The sequence below is a fragment of the Ixodes scapularis genome, unplaced genomic scaffold (genome assembly GCF_016920785.2).
Source record: "Ixodes scapularis isolate PalLabHiFi unplaced genomic scaffold, ASM1692078v2 PGA_scaffold0__279_contigs__length_252992795, whole genome shotgun sequence".
In the NCBI taxonomy this organism is placed as follows: domain Eukaryota; kingdom Metazoa; phylum Arthropoda; class Arachnida; order Ixodida; family Ixodidae; genus Ixodes; species Ixodes scapularis.
The window spans coordinates 14,433,418-14,445,902 of NW_024609835.1; positions in this window are offsets into that span (position 1 = coordinate 14,433,418).

Genomic DNA, 12,485 nt, shown 5'->3' on the forward strand with positions numbered 1-12,485 from the left:
CAGTGTCATCTGTCTCAGTAGTTGTCGAGTGTAGCCAGGGTTGCCGGCGACGCGACGCTCCTTGGCATTCGAATTAATGTCCCGGAACAGAACAGCTGGTACTGCGACACACAACTGCGCTCTCAAAAGTGCCCGAGTATACATTGCGCTGCAATGCACTCGGAAATCCAAAACACAAAACATTAAAACGTCTCAGTGGCTCTGAGCCATCGCGTTAGCCTGCGAATTCCTATCTGTCGGATTTTAATACCGAACGAGGTGCCCGCAACCTGTCGGAGGCCAATCTAAGATTTCGGTTCCACGTGAAAAAATCTACAGCTAATGAAAATGAACACGCGATTTCTTTAATTTTTTTTTGTTATGGCTGGGGCGTGTTACATGATCTTTGTTAGTTTGGCTAGCAAAGCCTTGAGATCTGAATATTTGCTTCGCTTTCGCTTAGTTCAGTGCGCAGTGAACGCTATGGGCTGATAAAGCCACTGAAACGGCGCCAAGAGCGCGAGGTCATGCAGTTCGTTCTCGTTTGTTGTCAAGTAGGAAATATAGACCTTTTTCGTGTACTCTCGTCGCAAGCTACCAAACAGGCGTATCCCGTATGGGCGACAAAAATAGTAAAACGTTTGAACTTGTAACCAGTAAAAACTTAGAGGGGAGCCAAAATGAGAATGTGGGACGGTTACGCTTATATCCTAAATGTCTTCTATTGGCGTGACTACGGCAAAACAATGTTTCCGCCCATACTGGAAGTGACGACAATTCAGGATGGCGGCGCCCTTGTGCAAAAGGTTTATAGAAAAGGCAAAACGAGAAATATTGACAGCCGCGATAAAATTGCGAACACCTTTCCTTTGCCAGGCGAAGGCAAAACGATGTTTCCCCCCCTATCGGAAGTTGCACTATTCAAGATGGCGATGACTATACGGAAATAAGCTATAGTACTGGAAAAGCCAAGGACGCGAGCACATGGTCGTTGAAAGAGCTTAAAGGCTGGTTCATACAGCTGCGTTGGTTGCATACACATGCAACCGAAACGATCATAATGACAAAGTCACTGGGTAAAGTGTTCGCCGTACACATCATGGCAAGCGATGCAAGGAGTAGCTTCACGAAGCGATCCATGAGTCACGGTTGTTGCGGCGTTTTGGTCGTTACGGCTGTTTCGGTTGCATGCGAACGCAGCCGTTGCAAGTGTCTGACCCAGCCTTAACTTCAAATTTGGCGCCCCTTGCACTGGCTTGCACCCAATGGGGGTTACAAACATAGCGATGCGCCGTCTGCTCGCGTTACTGGTGAGAGTAGAATATCCCCCGCTCCCCCAGAATGTCTTCAGAGTTTGCAAAGCATCTTTTTGTAATGCAAATTCGAGAAAGGGTCAAATTTGGGGAACGTACTTTGAAGTCGGGAGTTCTACTTTCCAGGGAAAGCGCAAAACAAAATAATTTAGGTACAATAGAAGCAGACGCTCAGACTATGTAGTTCAAGGGGAGTACAAGCTTTCTAAACCTGTAGGTTTAGAAAGAGTTATATATGTAAAGACAGGGGACGGAGCAACACATCTTCCTAAACCTACTTCAAGGAGTATTTGAAGTGCAATGTATTAAACTACTTCTCACCACTTGTGTCTCTTAGACGTCTTTCAAGAAAAGGTAGTAGGATCTGTAAGCAAACAAACACAAATATTTCTCGTGCAGTCGCATGAGTTTTGTTTGAGTTCCTTTTTCTTTTCAGCGCCTCAGTTTCTAGCCTTGCCCTAAAATGGGTCGTGTGTATTTAATGCATCGAAAGGCTGAAAGACGCCAAGAAGCGATAGGGAAGGGGCGGGGACTTGAGTTTCGGAATACGTGCCCAACTGCTGCAGCGGCAGAGATAACGGGAACACTCTCTGAAAGTTGTATTTTTGTTTCTGCCGATGCAATTTTTTATTTATAGATTTATTTGCATTGCACCGCGCATTGTACCACGCAGCTCTGGGGTAAAAAAATAAAAATATATTTTGTCTTTACTACTTTAAACCTAACGATTAGATGACGTGAATTTCGCAATCGCAGGTGAGGTACAGTCAGCACGGAATGAAACCGGAACGCCGGAACGCGTGGCTGTCGACACAGGCTGCTCAACCTGGAGGGCCCCTGAGAACCAATGAGAATGGGGCGGGGTGCGAGGGTGCGGGTCCTACTAATGTCACATTCGTCTTGGGCGCGCACGGCACCGAGAAAATGTCGCCCCCAAGGCCACGCCACTGTGCAGGTGCACCACGACGCACTACCAGGAGAACGCGAAGCATCCCGCCGTGCGACGCGCTCGGTGCGGTCACTGCAAGGGCAAAGCATGAACGGGTGGACGGTAAAAAATATCTACAAGAGTGGGACGGCGGCTCGCGCCATCTAGCGAGGAATGAAAGGAACAAATTGTCTTTCAAGTGGATAGTTCAAGTTCTTCATACTTTATTTGCCCGCCAACGTAAAGACAAAAACACATGAACTATAAAACAGAGCGTTTACACATATGCGATTTTATTGTCGGACTGGTGACAAGCGATAGATACACGTCCGGTGTAAAAATCAACAGAGACGAGGGCACGCAGGGGTTAAAAGGAAACAAGAAATTTACTTAGGCGATACAAAGCCGCGCACGGCGACAACACGAAAAAACCATCAGAACGAAATGCGAACACGCGTTACTCCAACAACACACTCACGAACCTTCGGGCAGCGGGGCCGCGAAAAAAACAAGACAGTACTCAATTCCCGACAGAACGCGAAACAAATCACCGCTCACGACACAAACTGCAGCCGGGAAACAAGTTCGCCGGTGCAAAGAAGACGAAAGTTCCGAAAAAGGAAAGTCCCCACTGCGGGACCCAAAGTCCAGGGAAAAGTTCAAACGAAGTCCGACGACTCACCGACGTCTTGAATCCGACGAACGATGAAAGCTGCACGTGCCCGGCGTGGTGGACTGGTTGCTCGGCGGCCGGCGCAACGCAGCACCGCACTCACACACACTTCCCGAAAAGGGAAAAACCGATGCCCGTCGTCACTGGTGGAATTGTAGCCAGAGCAGAGGGCTTGAGGGAAAGAAGATAGCAGCGCTGACATCACGTTCTTTCAAGCTGAGGGCCGCCATGAATCGCGAGACGAGGAAGGAAAACCGACGACCAGGCGAGAGAGAGAGAGAGGAGCTGCCGAAGGAAGTGGAGAGCGTTAACTCAAGGTCGCAGTGCGAGAACCTGCATGGTCTCCTTCCGACGGTGCAGCTGGTGCAGCAACGCACCGGTGCCGCGCGCCGCGTGAAGTCCCAGCGAAGGTAGTGCAGCCTCACCGACACGACCACGCGAGCGTGACCCGTCCGTCGGTGCAGCGCGGTGCGGTGCGGTGCGCCCAAGTCGAATGTGACATTAGTAGGACCCGCACCCTCGCACCCCGGCGCATTTTCATTTGTTCTCAGGGGCCCCTCCAGGTGGAGCAGCCTGTGTCGATGGCCACGCGTTCCGGCGTTCGGGTTTCATTCCGTGCTGACTGTACGTGACATACTCTAGGTCACTAATATTGATTCTTTTATTATCTTTATATACATGACGTGCATATTCTTGCTTTCTTAACGTTTTCGTGGCTTTTGTGTTCATTTTTTTTACAATGCTGCTTTCCAGAAATGGTTTCTTTGCGATCGCTGTTGTTGATATCGTGGTGCTGCACTAAACAAATTTTGGAGGCAACAAATTAGAAAAAAACACACAAAAAAACAACATAAATTAATCGAGTAGAACTATTTGCGCCGAAATTAGCCGAATACCACTCGAAGGTTTCGCTTGTTTCAAGGTTCGGTAGGTTTAATTATTAAAATTATCAAATAAATTGACATTTCGAGCAATGAGCCAGGCCATATTCTGTGTACAGTCCAACATTGTTGAAATACGTCCTCGTTTGTTTTTTCAGCGCTTTTACATCGTGAGGCAAATATAGCACAAAGTTGGTGCGTCTAAACCGGGACAAGCTTGGAGCTGTTGCTCACTCCTGTGTCCATCTTACTTCGTACAAAAACAAAGAGCTTACTTTCTCTTATTTGCGAAGGTAGGAACGTCGTTATGCCTGAAACAATTGCGGTGTGTGTATGCTTATACAGACTCGAACTTTATCTGCCTCAACAGGTAATTCTCCCAGCTGTAGATGATAAATTTAGGCAGTCCAGTACAACCGCTAGGCTGGGGTCTTTAACGTGCTTCACGCAGTAGAAATACACGACCGCACCCCGGTATGATGATCATCCAGATCGAAACGGGCAAGGGTGGGGATTAAACTCAGGTTGCTGGGTCCTGCAGCGCGAGCTTTCGCTCCACGTGCTCCGAGCCGGTGTGCACTAGCCCTTTTTGGTCACCGATACCCCGACGCCGTTATGCTTGATCACCGTCAAAGGTGGCGTGTTAAGGCACTTTCGACTGCTAACAATCGACGGAGTTGAATCCTCTCGGGATCTCTCACAACAAGAGTAAAGCCCCTCGATATGTTTTCGTTTGTCTTTGCAAGCAGCGCCAAATGCGCGAAAGCACGTGGCCCAGGTCTCGAGCGGCCCTTGGAAGCAAATGGCGGCACAGCACCGAAATGAGCGGCCCTTGGAAGTGAATGGCGGCGGAGCACCCGCTCGTGGCACGTGTCTTGCGCATTTCCACAACAATGGTTGACGGTACTTGTGAAAACACCTTTATCAAGGGGCTTTAAACAAGAGGACACACATGCGCCCTCTATCCGGTTACCGTGAAACGCTTGTGATTTTCGTAAATTTCCAACTTTCTTCGTGTCTCATCCTTTTTTTATTAGCTCAAAAATTTTTTGACACTGTTATAAGTGTGTAATTTCTCATTAATGGTACGTACGTTTGATTTCGCGAATACTGCCCAAACATTCGCTCTAGGGAAATGCAGTTACAGGATCACATCACTGAGGGCGCCAGCGTGCCGTTATGTCCTCTAGTCATGAGAGATCCAACAACTCGACCGTACGCAAACGCAAGTGTGTGAACCGGACTTTATAAAGAAGGCACTCAGTTTCCACGCGCTACATGCAAGTCGTAAACACACCCTCTCATCTTCGCGGATTCGCTCGGCTTCCAAGAGTGGCCGTCCTTTGAAGACCGTCGATTTAGGGAAAGAAGGGATGGCGAGATAAAGGCGGAGCGGCAGCGGCACAAGCGGAAAGCGAAGTGCTGTTCCGTCACTCAAAGAGGCTTCCCCTTCCAAGTACGGTATGGGGCTGCTCCTGGCTCCGACGAGACTTTTGGAGCGCGGACCACTCAGACTTGTGAGTAATCTGACACGGCAAGTCCAAAGGGAAACATGCTGCTCCTCCGCCAAAGGCTGTGAGCAATCAAACACAGACGGGCAACAAAGGCGCGAGCGCGTCTCTTTTTCCCTGTGCTCCCTTGATCATGGCAGACGGCAAGGCTGAGGAAAAGACGGAAAGAGGAAAGTGTCGGCGTGAGTTTTTCGTCGGAACTCCGAAGCGTATCGACATTGATCCCGCCATGGCCCGTCGCGCGAATACTCTTTGAGTGGCGAGGTCGGGTGTATATACCTAAACAACGGCAACAGTAGCGGGGAAGTTGGTCTTTCGATCGTAGATCAGAGAGTCCAGCTTTTTTGTTTGTTTTGTTTCCGTGTACTTTTAGCTTGACGCCGAACACTCTCCTTCTTTCGACACTACCTTGTCAAGATGGTTCTATATTAGATCGTAATTTATACTTCACGCTTTGTTTTCACGTTGACAGTGTGTGTCTGTGTTACTTGACGGAGACGGAACTGGCGTCTTCTCTCGAAGCGGGCCTCTGGGGGGGGGGGGGGGGGGGGGGGGCGCCAGAAAACGTGTTTTTTTGGAACTCCTGCGAGTCAGATTTGCAGTCGAGCACCATCCCTCAACGGGGTAATAAATGAAAAGTACTCATGGAAGCGGGATTCAGAATTTGGGTTGGAAGGAAGATCGGAGGCCTGCCAAAGTCTTGAGAGACGTCGGCGCGCGGCTCAAAATAGAATATTAAGAGGCGAAAGAGTTGAAAGAGCCGCGTTCCGACCTCCACGCGTCATCTCCAACCGCTTTGGACGACTCAAAAATATTTAATCGGTAAAACGTCGACTCACTAAATCTCGCTCCTTTTTTATCATATCAGTTTGAGATTAATAGGATGGGGTGTCCAGTGAAAACAATTTTTTGTTGTGGTTGTTGCCGAGAAATCAGCCAATATCTTGAGAGGTTAACTTCAATTCAAAGATTACCCTTTTCGTTTTTTTTTTTTTTGCTTCGGAAGTGCTGTGGGCGTCCAGCTGCATGACCACTCTCTGCAGGCGAGCCCCATATCTCGCTATTATTTTCAACTACTGGAGAAATTTGTGGTGTTCAATCGTTCGGCAGTATTCGCGTCTCCAGCTCGACGCTCGCCCTCACGTGGCGGACACGTGAAGCGCTCTAGTGAGGGCATGGCCTCCGAGATCCTGGTCTCCGATTCGGGATCTCGGAGGCCATGGTGAGGGTCCCCCGATTCTCTTACCCTGCAGGCACGGCGGAATTGCTCGTGATTATAGGGAGTTTTCGTAGACCGCGCTACCCCCTCCGCTAAGCGTTCCGCAACGAACAAGTTGCTACTGCGCCTGCGCGTCGATAGCCTTGACTGTGGAGTTCCCGCTATCGTAGCGGGTTGCGGAGGACCTTGCGGGACGGCGAAAACGATCTACGAAAACTCCCTTATGGCTCGCGAAATGTAATTTCCGAATGCAAACAACACTCTCCACTGTCCCAACGTAGTGGTGCAACCGCTATAGGATTGTACCTTACTGGAGAGTTTTAGTATGGCGCATAGAATGCGCATGGAAGCTAACGCAAGCGGCGTGCGTTTGCGTTAGAGTTGCGTGTCCGAAGTTGTGCGTGCGCCTCATCGCCACGCGCCATTCAAGACCGCATTTTTGGGCTACTCGCACGCGCAGGGTGAAACACGCAAAGCTAACACAAAACACAACACTTGCGTTCGCTCGTACACGCAATACTAAAGCTCACTACTTTTTCACCGGCTTCCAACGCCAACGAAAAGTGCTGCAGTGAGCAGACGTGCAAGCAGGTAGGCGTTCCTTCGAACTGGAAAGGCTAAAATTGGCAAAACGACGGAGCAGAAAGATTAAAGTAACTAAATGTTATGAAAAGAATGTTAATTAAAAAAAGTGTTTTATTTTTTGTTTATATTCTTTTTTTAACTTTTGGGCATTTAGTCCGGAAGTATATTGGCGGTGACTTTGGAAGCTTTGGGGATTGTCATAAGTCGCGATTTTGATAGCAAGATATATTTTACCCACAATCAATGTAATTTTACATGTATTTCTCACATTAGCTAGCATGTTTTCATTGATTTTAGACTATTTTTATTTTATTACTTGGTAATTAAAAATGCTGCAATTGGCACCCGTGGTGATAATTAGCTCACTTTTGATTGTCATATTTGTTCGCGCGTTTGAAATTATATCATAAGCAACAAATTATATTAGAGCTTGAAAAATAACGTATTAAAATATCAGAATTTTAATATTGTTATTATTAATGCAAATCGGGGCAATGTATACCCCCAATTAACGCCAAGATCACGAAAATACGCCATTTTGTCATAATAGTCTTTCCAGATAGGTATCAATTGGTTTTCTTTGTAGCATATGAAAAACTCTGACGTCGTTATCAAGATAGACAAAGAGTGAAACACTGGATGCAGTATAAAGTATTATGCGTCACGGCGTTGCTATAAAAAACGCACACACACACACACTTCAGCTGTCTGGCTCGAATTCCGTCTTTGGGTTGCTGCAGTGAGAACAGCGTTTATTATGTTATACATTTTGTGGACATGATCTAAAAATTTTAATTATTCTCTATTCTTGTGCTGGGAATAATGTTAAATCAATTATAATCTAAACATCCAAAAACACATTAAAGGGCCCGCAGTTCATTATTTCCCATGAAAATTATCTGAACGAGAAAAGGCAGCGAGAACGAACAAATATGAGCACTGATTTTTTCGACAACTACAACTACAAATAGCCGTCTGGATCGAACATGTATCTCACAACATAAAGTTTCCGCGAACAACTTCTTTAACTAAATAATTACGATGTGAGACACATCTTGAGTTATCAAAGAATCTAAAATCGAGCAATTAAATCCAAAATAGAGGTTAGTTTCGATTTTGCTCCCGAATTAAAACGCGCATCCTTGCGTAAATATTACACTAAACACCGTTCTTGTTTTCAGGATGAAGAGGTGACCTGCGCCCATAACACCGTAGCTTCCTCGTATTACCAGAAATAATTTGTCCCGCTCAGTGAAGCCGGTACACTAGACAGGCTTAACGGCGGCACGCATCTCCGACACTCACTATAACCGCCATTTTGGAAAATGAGTGGCGCCACCTATAGTCATTTGGAGTCGCGAATATAAGCCTCTGACGTTTGAATGACATAAAAAAAGCAATAACACGAAACACAAAGTTCCTGAAATCTGACAAGGTGTATCTGAAACGCATTGAAATATTACCGAGTTCCAGGCAACCGCAGCCTAGTGACTGCCGCAAATCCGCCTTAGGTTCGATCATAAAAGTGTAGGTCTGCTCGCAGGTAGAGAGAAGATGAAGAGGCTTCACGTACGAGCAAATTGAAATTCAACCGTGTACTGGGAAAGCTCGCGTTAAAAGAAATCTAAAGAAAAAGCTGCTAATGTTTTTTTGGAACGTGCGTTACATTTTAATTCGGCGTTGAAAGATGTGGGCACCAAACCCTCTCGCGTTTATATTCTATGTAAGTTAATCATATGTTTTAATGTTTTATGATGAAATATACTAATTTTATCACGACTGCGACATCAGTCCTAGAACAAAATTTCGAACCATCAATTTGACTCCTCTGCTTATACCTGGGACTATGCCCACTATGCCTGGCAAAAAAAAAAAAAAAAAAGAAGGAATTCCTGACTTGCCATTTACTAACGATGCTGTGCAACGCCTTTACCAGAAAACCAATAATAGGACAACTGGGTTTAAATCGCGTTGTTGTACCGTGCGATTGTCTAGAAACGCCAGTCAAGAGAGAAAAAAAGAAATGATCCGGAGGACGATTATAATTTGAACATGTTAGGCTGGAAGACAAATACGTAACAGGCGTTTATCTATTCTCATAGAAGCGCTAATTGTATCATTCATTTAGTTTCTGCTTTAGTTCGTTCACGTTCATGGTTTGAATTTGCGTCAGTGGTTTGGAATTATCTAACACGTATCAGTCCCTAAGCATTGAATCGGTGCAAAAAAAAAAGCGCATTTTATACGACAGACACTTCCAGCGTCGTTCTTATTGTGATTATAAATTTCTTCCTAATAGTGTTTTACTTAGGTCTTTGTCGAATGGAAAATTTGAGTTCATTAAATTTCTTTCATTATTTTTTAGCCTATGAAACCGATCAGAAAATTAAACACGTGCTCTTCTCCTGTCGAGAATACATTTAAAAGACCGCACTGAAAGCTTTCCTGAAGATAAAGGAAGATCACCAGCTAAACTTGCAACTTATGCTCCGACCTTGATCATCTGACACTGAGGCTTACAGAGCTACGCTTACTAAGTGAGATGTCGTTTAAAACAATTTCCCCCTTAAATGGAATAGAGACTGCTGCCTTCACAAATCGCACAGACAAGCGCCCTTTTTGAACTTATCCCCGCATTTCAATAAGGACGGAAGAGGAATAGCAGCCCTCTTAAATTTCTGATGAAGATCGTCTCTTAAAAGAAAACTCAATTTTATCATTCCTTATAAGAGCGACATTCTTCATGTGTATCTATTGTCAAAAAAGGGATTGCGTCCGTATTAAAAAAAAGAAAAGAAAAAAAGAAGGACGGGCGTGGTTGTTCATCCGTTAAGGGTCGCATAGCGGATAGCAGAATAAGCGTTTATCAGACAAAAGATTATGAAGTAAAGTGGCACCTATGACGAGCTAAATATATGGTAAAGAATATTACATTATGATGCCAAAAGAGTAATTTAGTAAGTAATGATTCACAACGCAACAATTCACGAAAAGCACCTTAAACAATATAAAGTTAGCCTATTCGACACTTGAATGAAAATGACGAGCGTTTCCTAAAATTAGAGATAAGTGCGACACCAGCGGTTATGCGATACAGTCGCCAGCTCGTTCCATTTGAAGCCCCGGTGGAAACAACGTCCGTATGTCCCTCCTTTTCACGTACTGGGTGACTTAGATATCATCATCGGATAGTTCAGCGTCCCCGAAACAGAACATTAAGCGCCATATCAGTCTGGAAGTTAACTACGGTGAGACCGACTCAGCTTACTTTTTTTAATGGCCCTTTTAAAACATGATTGTTGAGCAGCGACATCACATAATATGCATGCTTTCACGCTTCGATCCGCCCACCGACACTACAAGAGTAATCGATGATTTTAACATATTCTTTATATTTACACGAATACGAAGTAATATATTCTTAATAATTATGTCAATAATCAGTCTGGAAGTTATCTGCGGTGATACGAACTCAGCTTACTTTTTGAACGGGCCTTTAAAACAAGAATATTGAGTGGCGACATCACAGAGCATGGAGGCTTTCACGCGTCAATCTGCCCACCGACACTATAAAAGTAATCGATTATACTAATATACGCTTGAAATTTCCACGAATACGAAGTAATATAGTACTTTATATTTATGTTAATTATTTTTGTATTAAAGCACAAAAATAGTTTTTTCATTAGGTGACTCCAGAGGATGCCCAGAGTCAGCACAGTACTTGGGGGGGGGGGGGGGGGGGGGGCTGATTTTTGTTTTACTCCAAAATGTCCAAGTTAGCATTTTCATTCGTTTACATATATAATGTGCATGAAGCCGATATGTGTAAATGTTATAACAAAAGGGTGAAAACCGACAGACATAGTCTCAAACTCATTTACAAACTGTCAATAGCGCGCCGCTTCAGAAAAGCTAAAATATCACTGCAAGCAAACACTAAAGAGCCGTGGGGTCAAGATAGTCAAAAGCTTGCGAGCCTTGTCGTCGGGTAAAAGAAGGCGCAAAAAATGATTGGAAACGACACAAAGCATTCTTATTCCCTTTGAACTACCAGACAAGTATACACAGTGGCAGAAACTCCCAGCTCTCATCGCAGCCATGCAAATTAACTAATTTATTACCTCGGGCTTGGTGGTTCCTTTTCGCACAGCACAGGCCTGGAGAGATGGCTGCTGTCCACATGTATCTTGGGCTGGACTGCCAGAGGGGGGTACACACACTTGCGAACGTTTACGACCGAGTTCTTTTAAACTTCGTAGGATATCTTACGACGAGAGCAGTGTCTTTTATAGAAAGTCTTTGGTCAATGGGAGGAGCCCGCGGGAGCCGAGGCGCATAGATCATGATTGGGAAAAACACCATCTCCTTTTCAGGAATACCAATTCGTTCTCCGATGATGCAACCGAAAATGCAAAATGCATGTAAAATGCAAATCAACGTTAACACGCGAAATTGTAGAAGCCGAACACATAGATTATTTAGGGGACACGTGTGTTGCTATGGATTCGATTGTGTTATCGGAGAAGGAACTGGTTCGAGGTTGTTAAACGTCACAGGGACCAGCTTACTGTTGAAATTCTGGAGGCTGTTGAGATAGCGAGGTTGGGCGCTGCATGTTTAATCAGTTCTTCTGTAGGCCTATCAGGCAAAAAGATGAATTTTCTAGTTCCTTGACCTGCTTGTTTTTTAACACGTGCTCTGAACGCATGTGTCATGGGGCCTTTTTGTTGGCGATGTATTGCGTGGGCTGAATTCCTCCTTTGGTTTATTTTATTCCTCTTTGTTCGTGACAGCGCACGTTTATATTGGAATTTTGCGATCAATAAACTCAGGTGTACGCCAGCGCTGCGTCCGTGTTACTTCTTCGTCTGGTCCTTCGTCTTTTGCGCTGTTTTTAATCCCGAAGTGTGTCTCAGTAGCCTAGCCACGCCTACTTCCTAGTCGCGCCTATTTCCGTTGCACTTCGCTCCATGTATGGAGAATGCGGACGCCGCCTCTTACCCAATATAACCTCCTTAGTCCAGTCGGTCGTGGCCGCGGCAGCGACTAAAATCAAAAGACAGCTGGAGTGCATTCTGAATGTCGCTGTGACGACAACGTCACATGCGTTCCTTTCCAGTAACGAAGGGTCGCGAACTTCAACTCTAGCATACTGAAATGAAACACTTGAATGCATCTTTATCTAGAAATTGTGATTGTGAGATGTATGTTTAGCTCATTGTCTCCGCTAGGAAATATTCATGGCGGGAGGTTGGTTACAATAGCTGTCAATCAACGCGGCCAAGGCCATTGAAACAATTTCGGCCAATGACGTGCCCTTATTTTTGCCCTATTATTACCAAATAAACACTGAACAATCTACATATGCGGCTCTGTACGAGAGAACACACTGG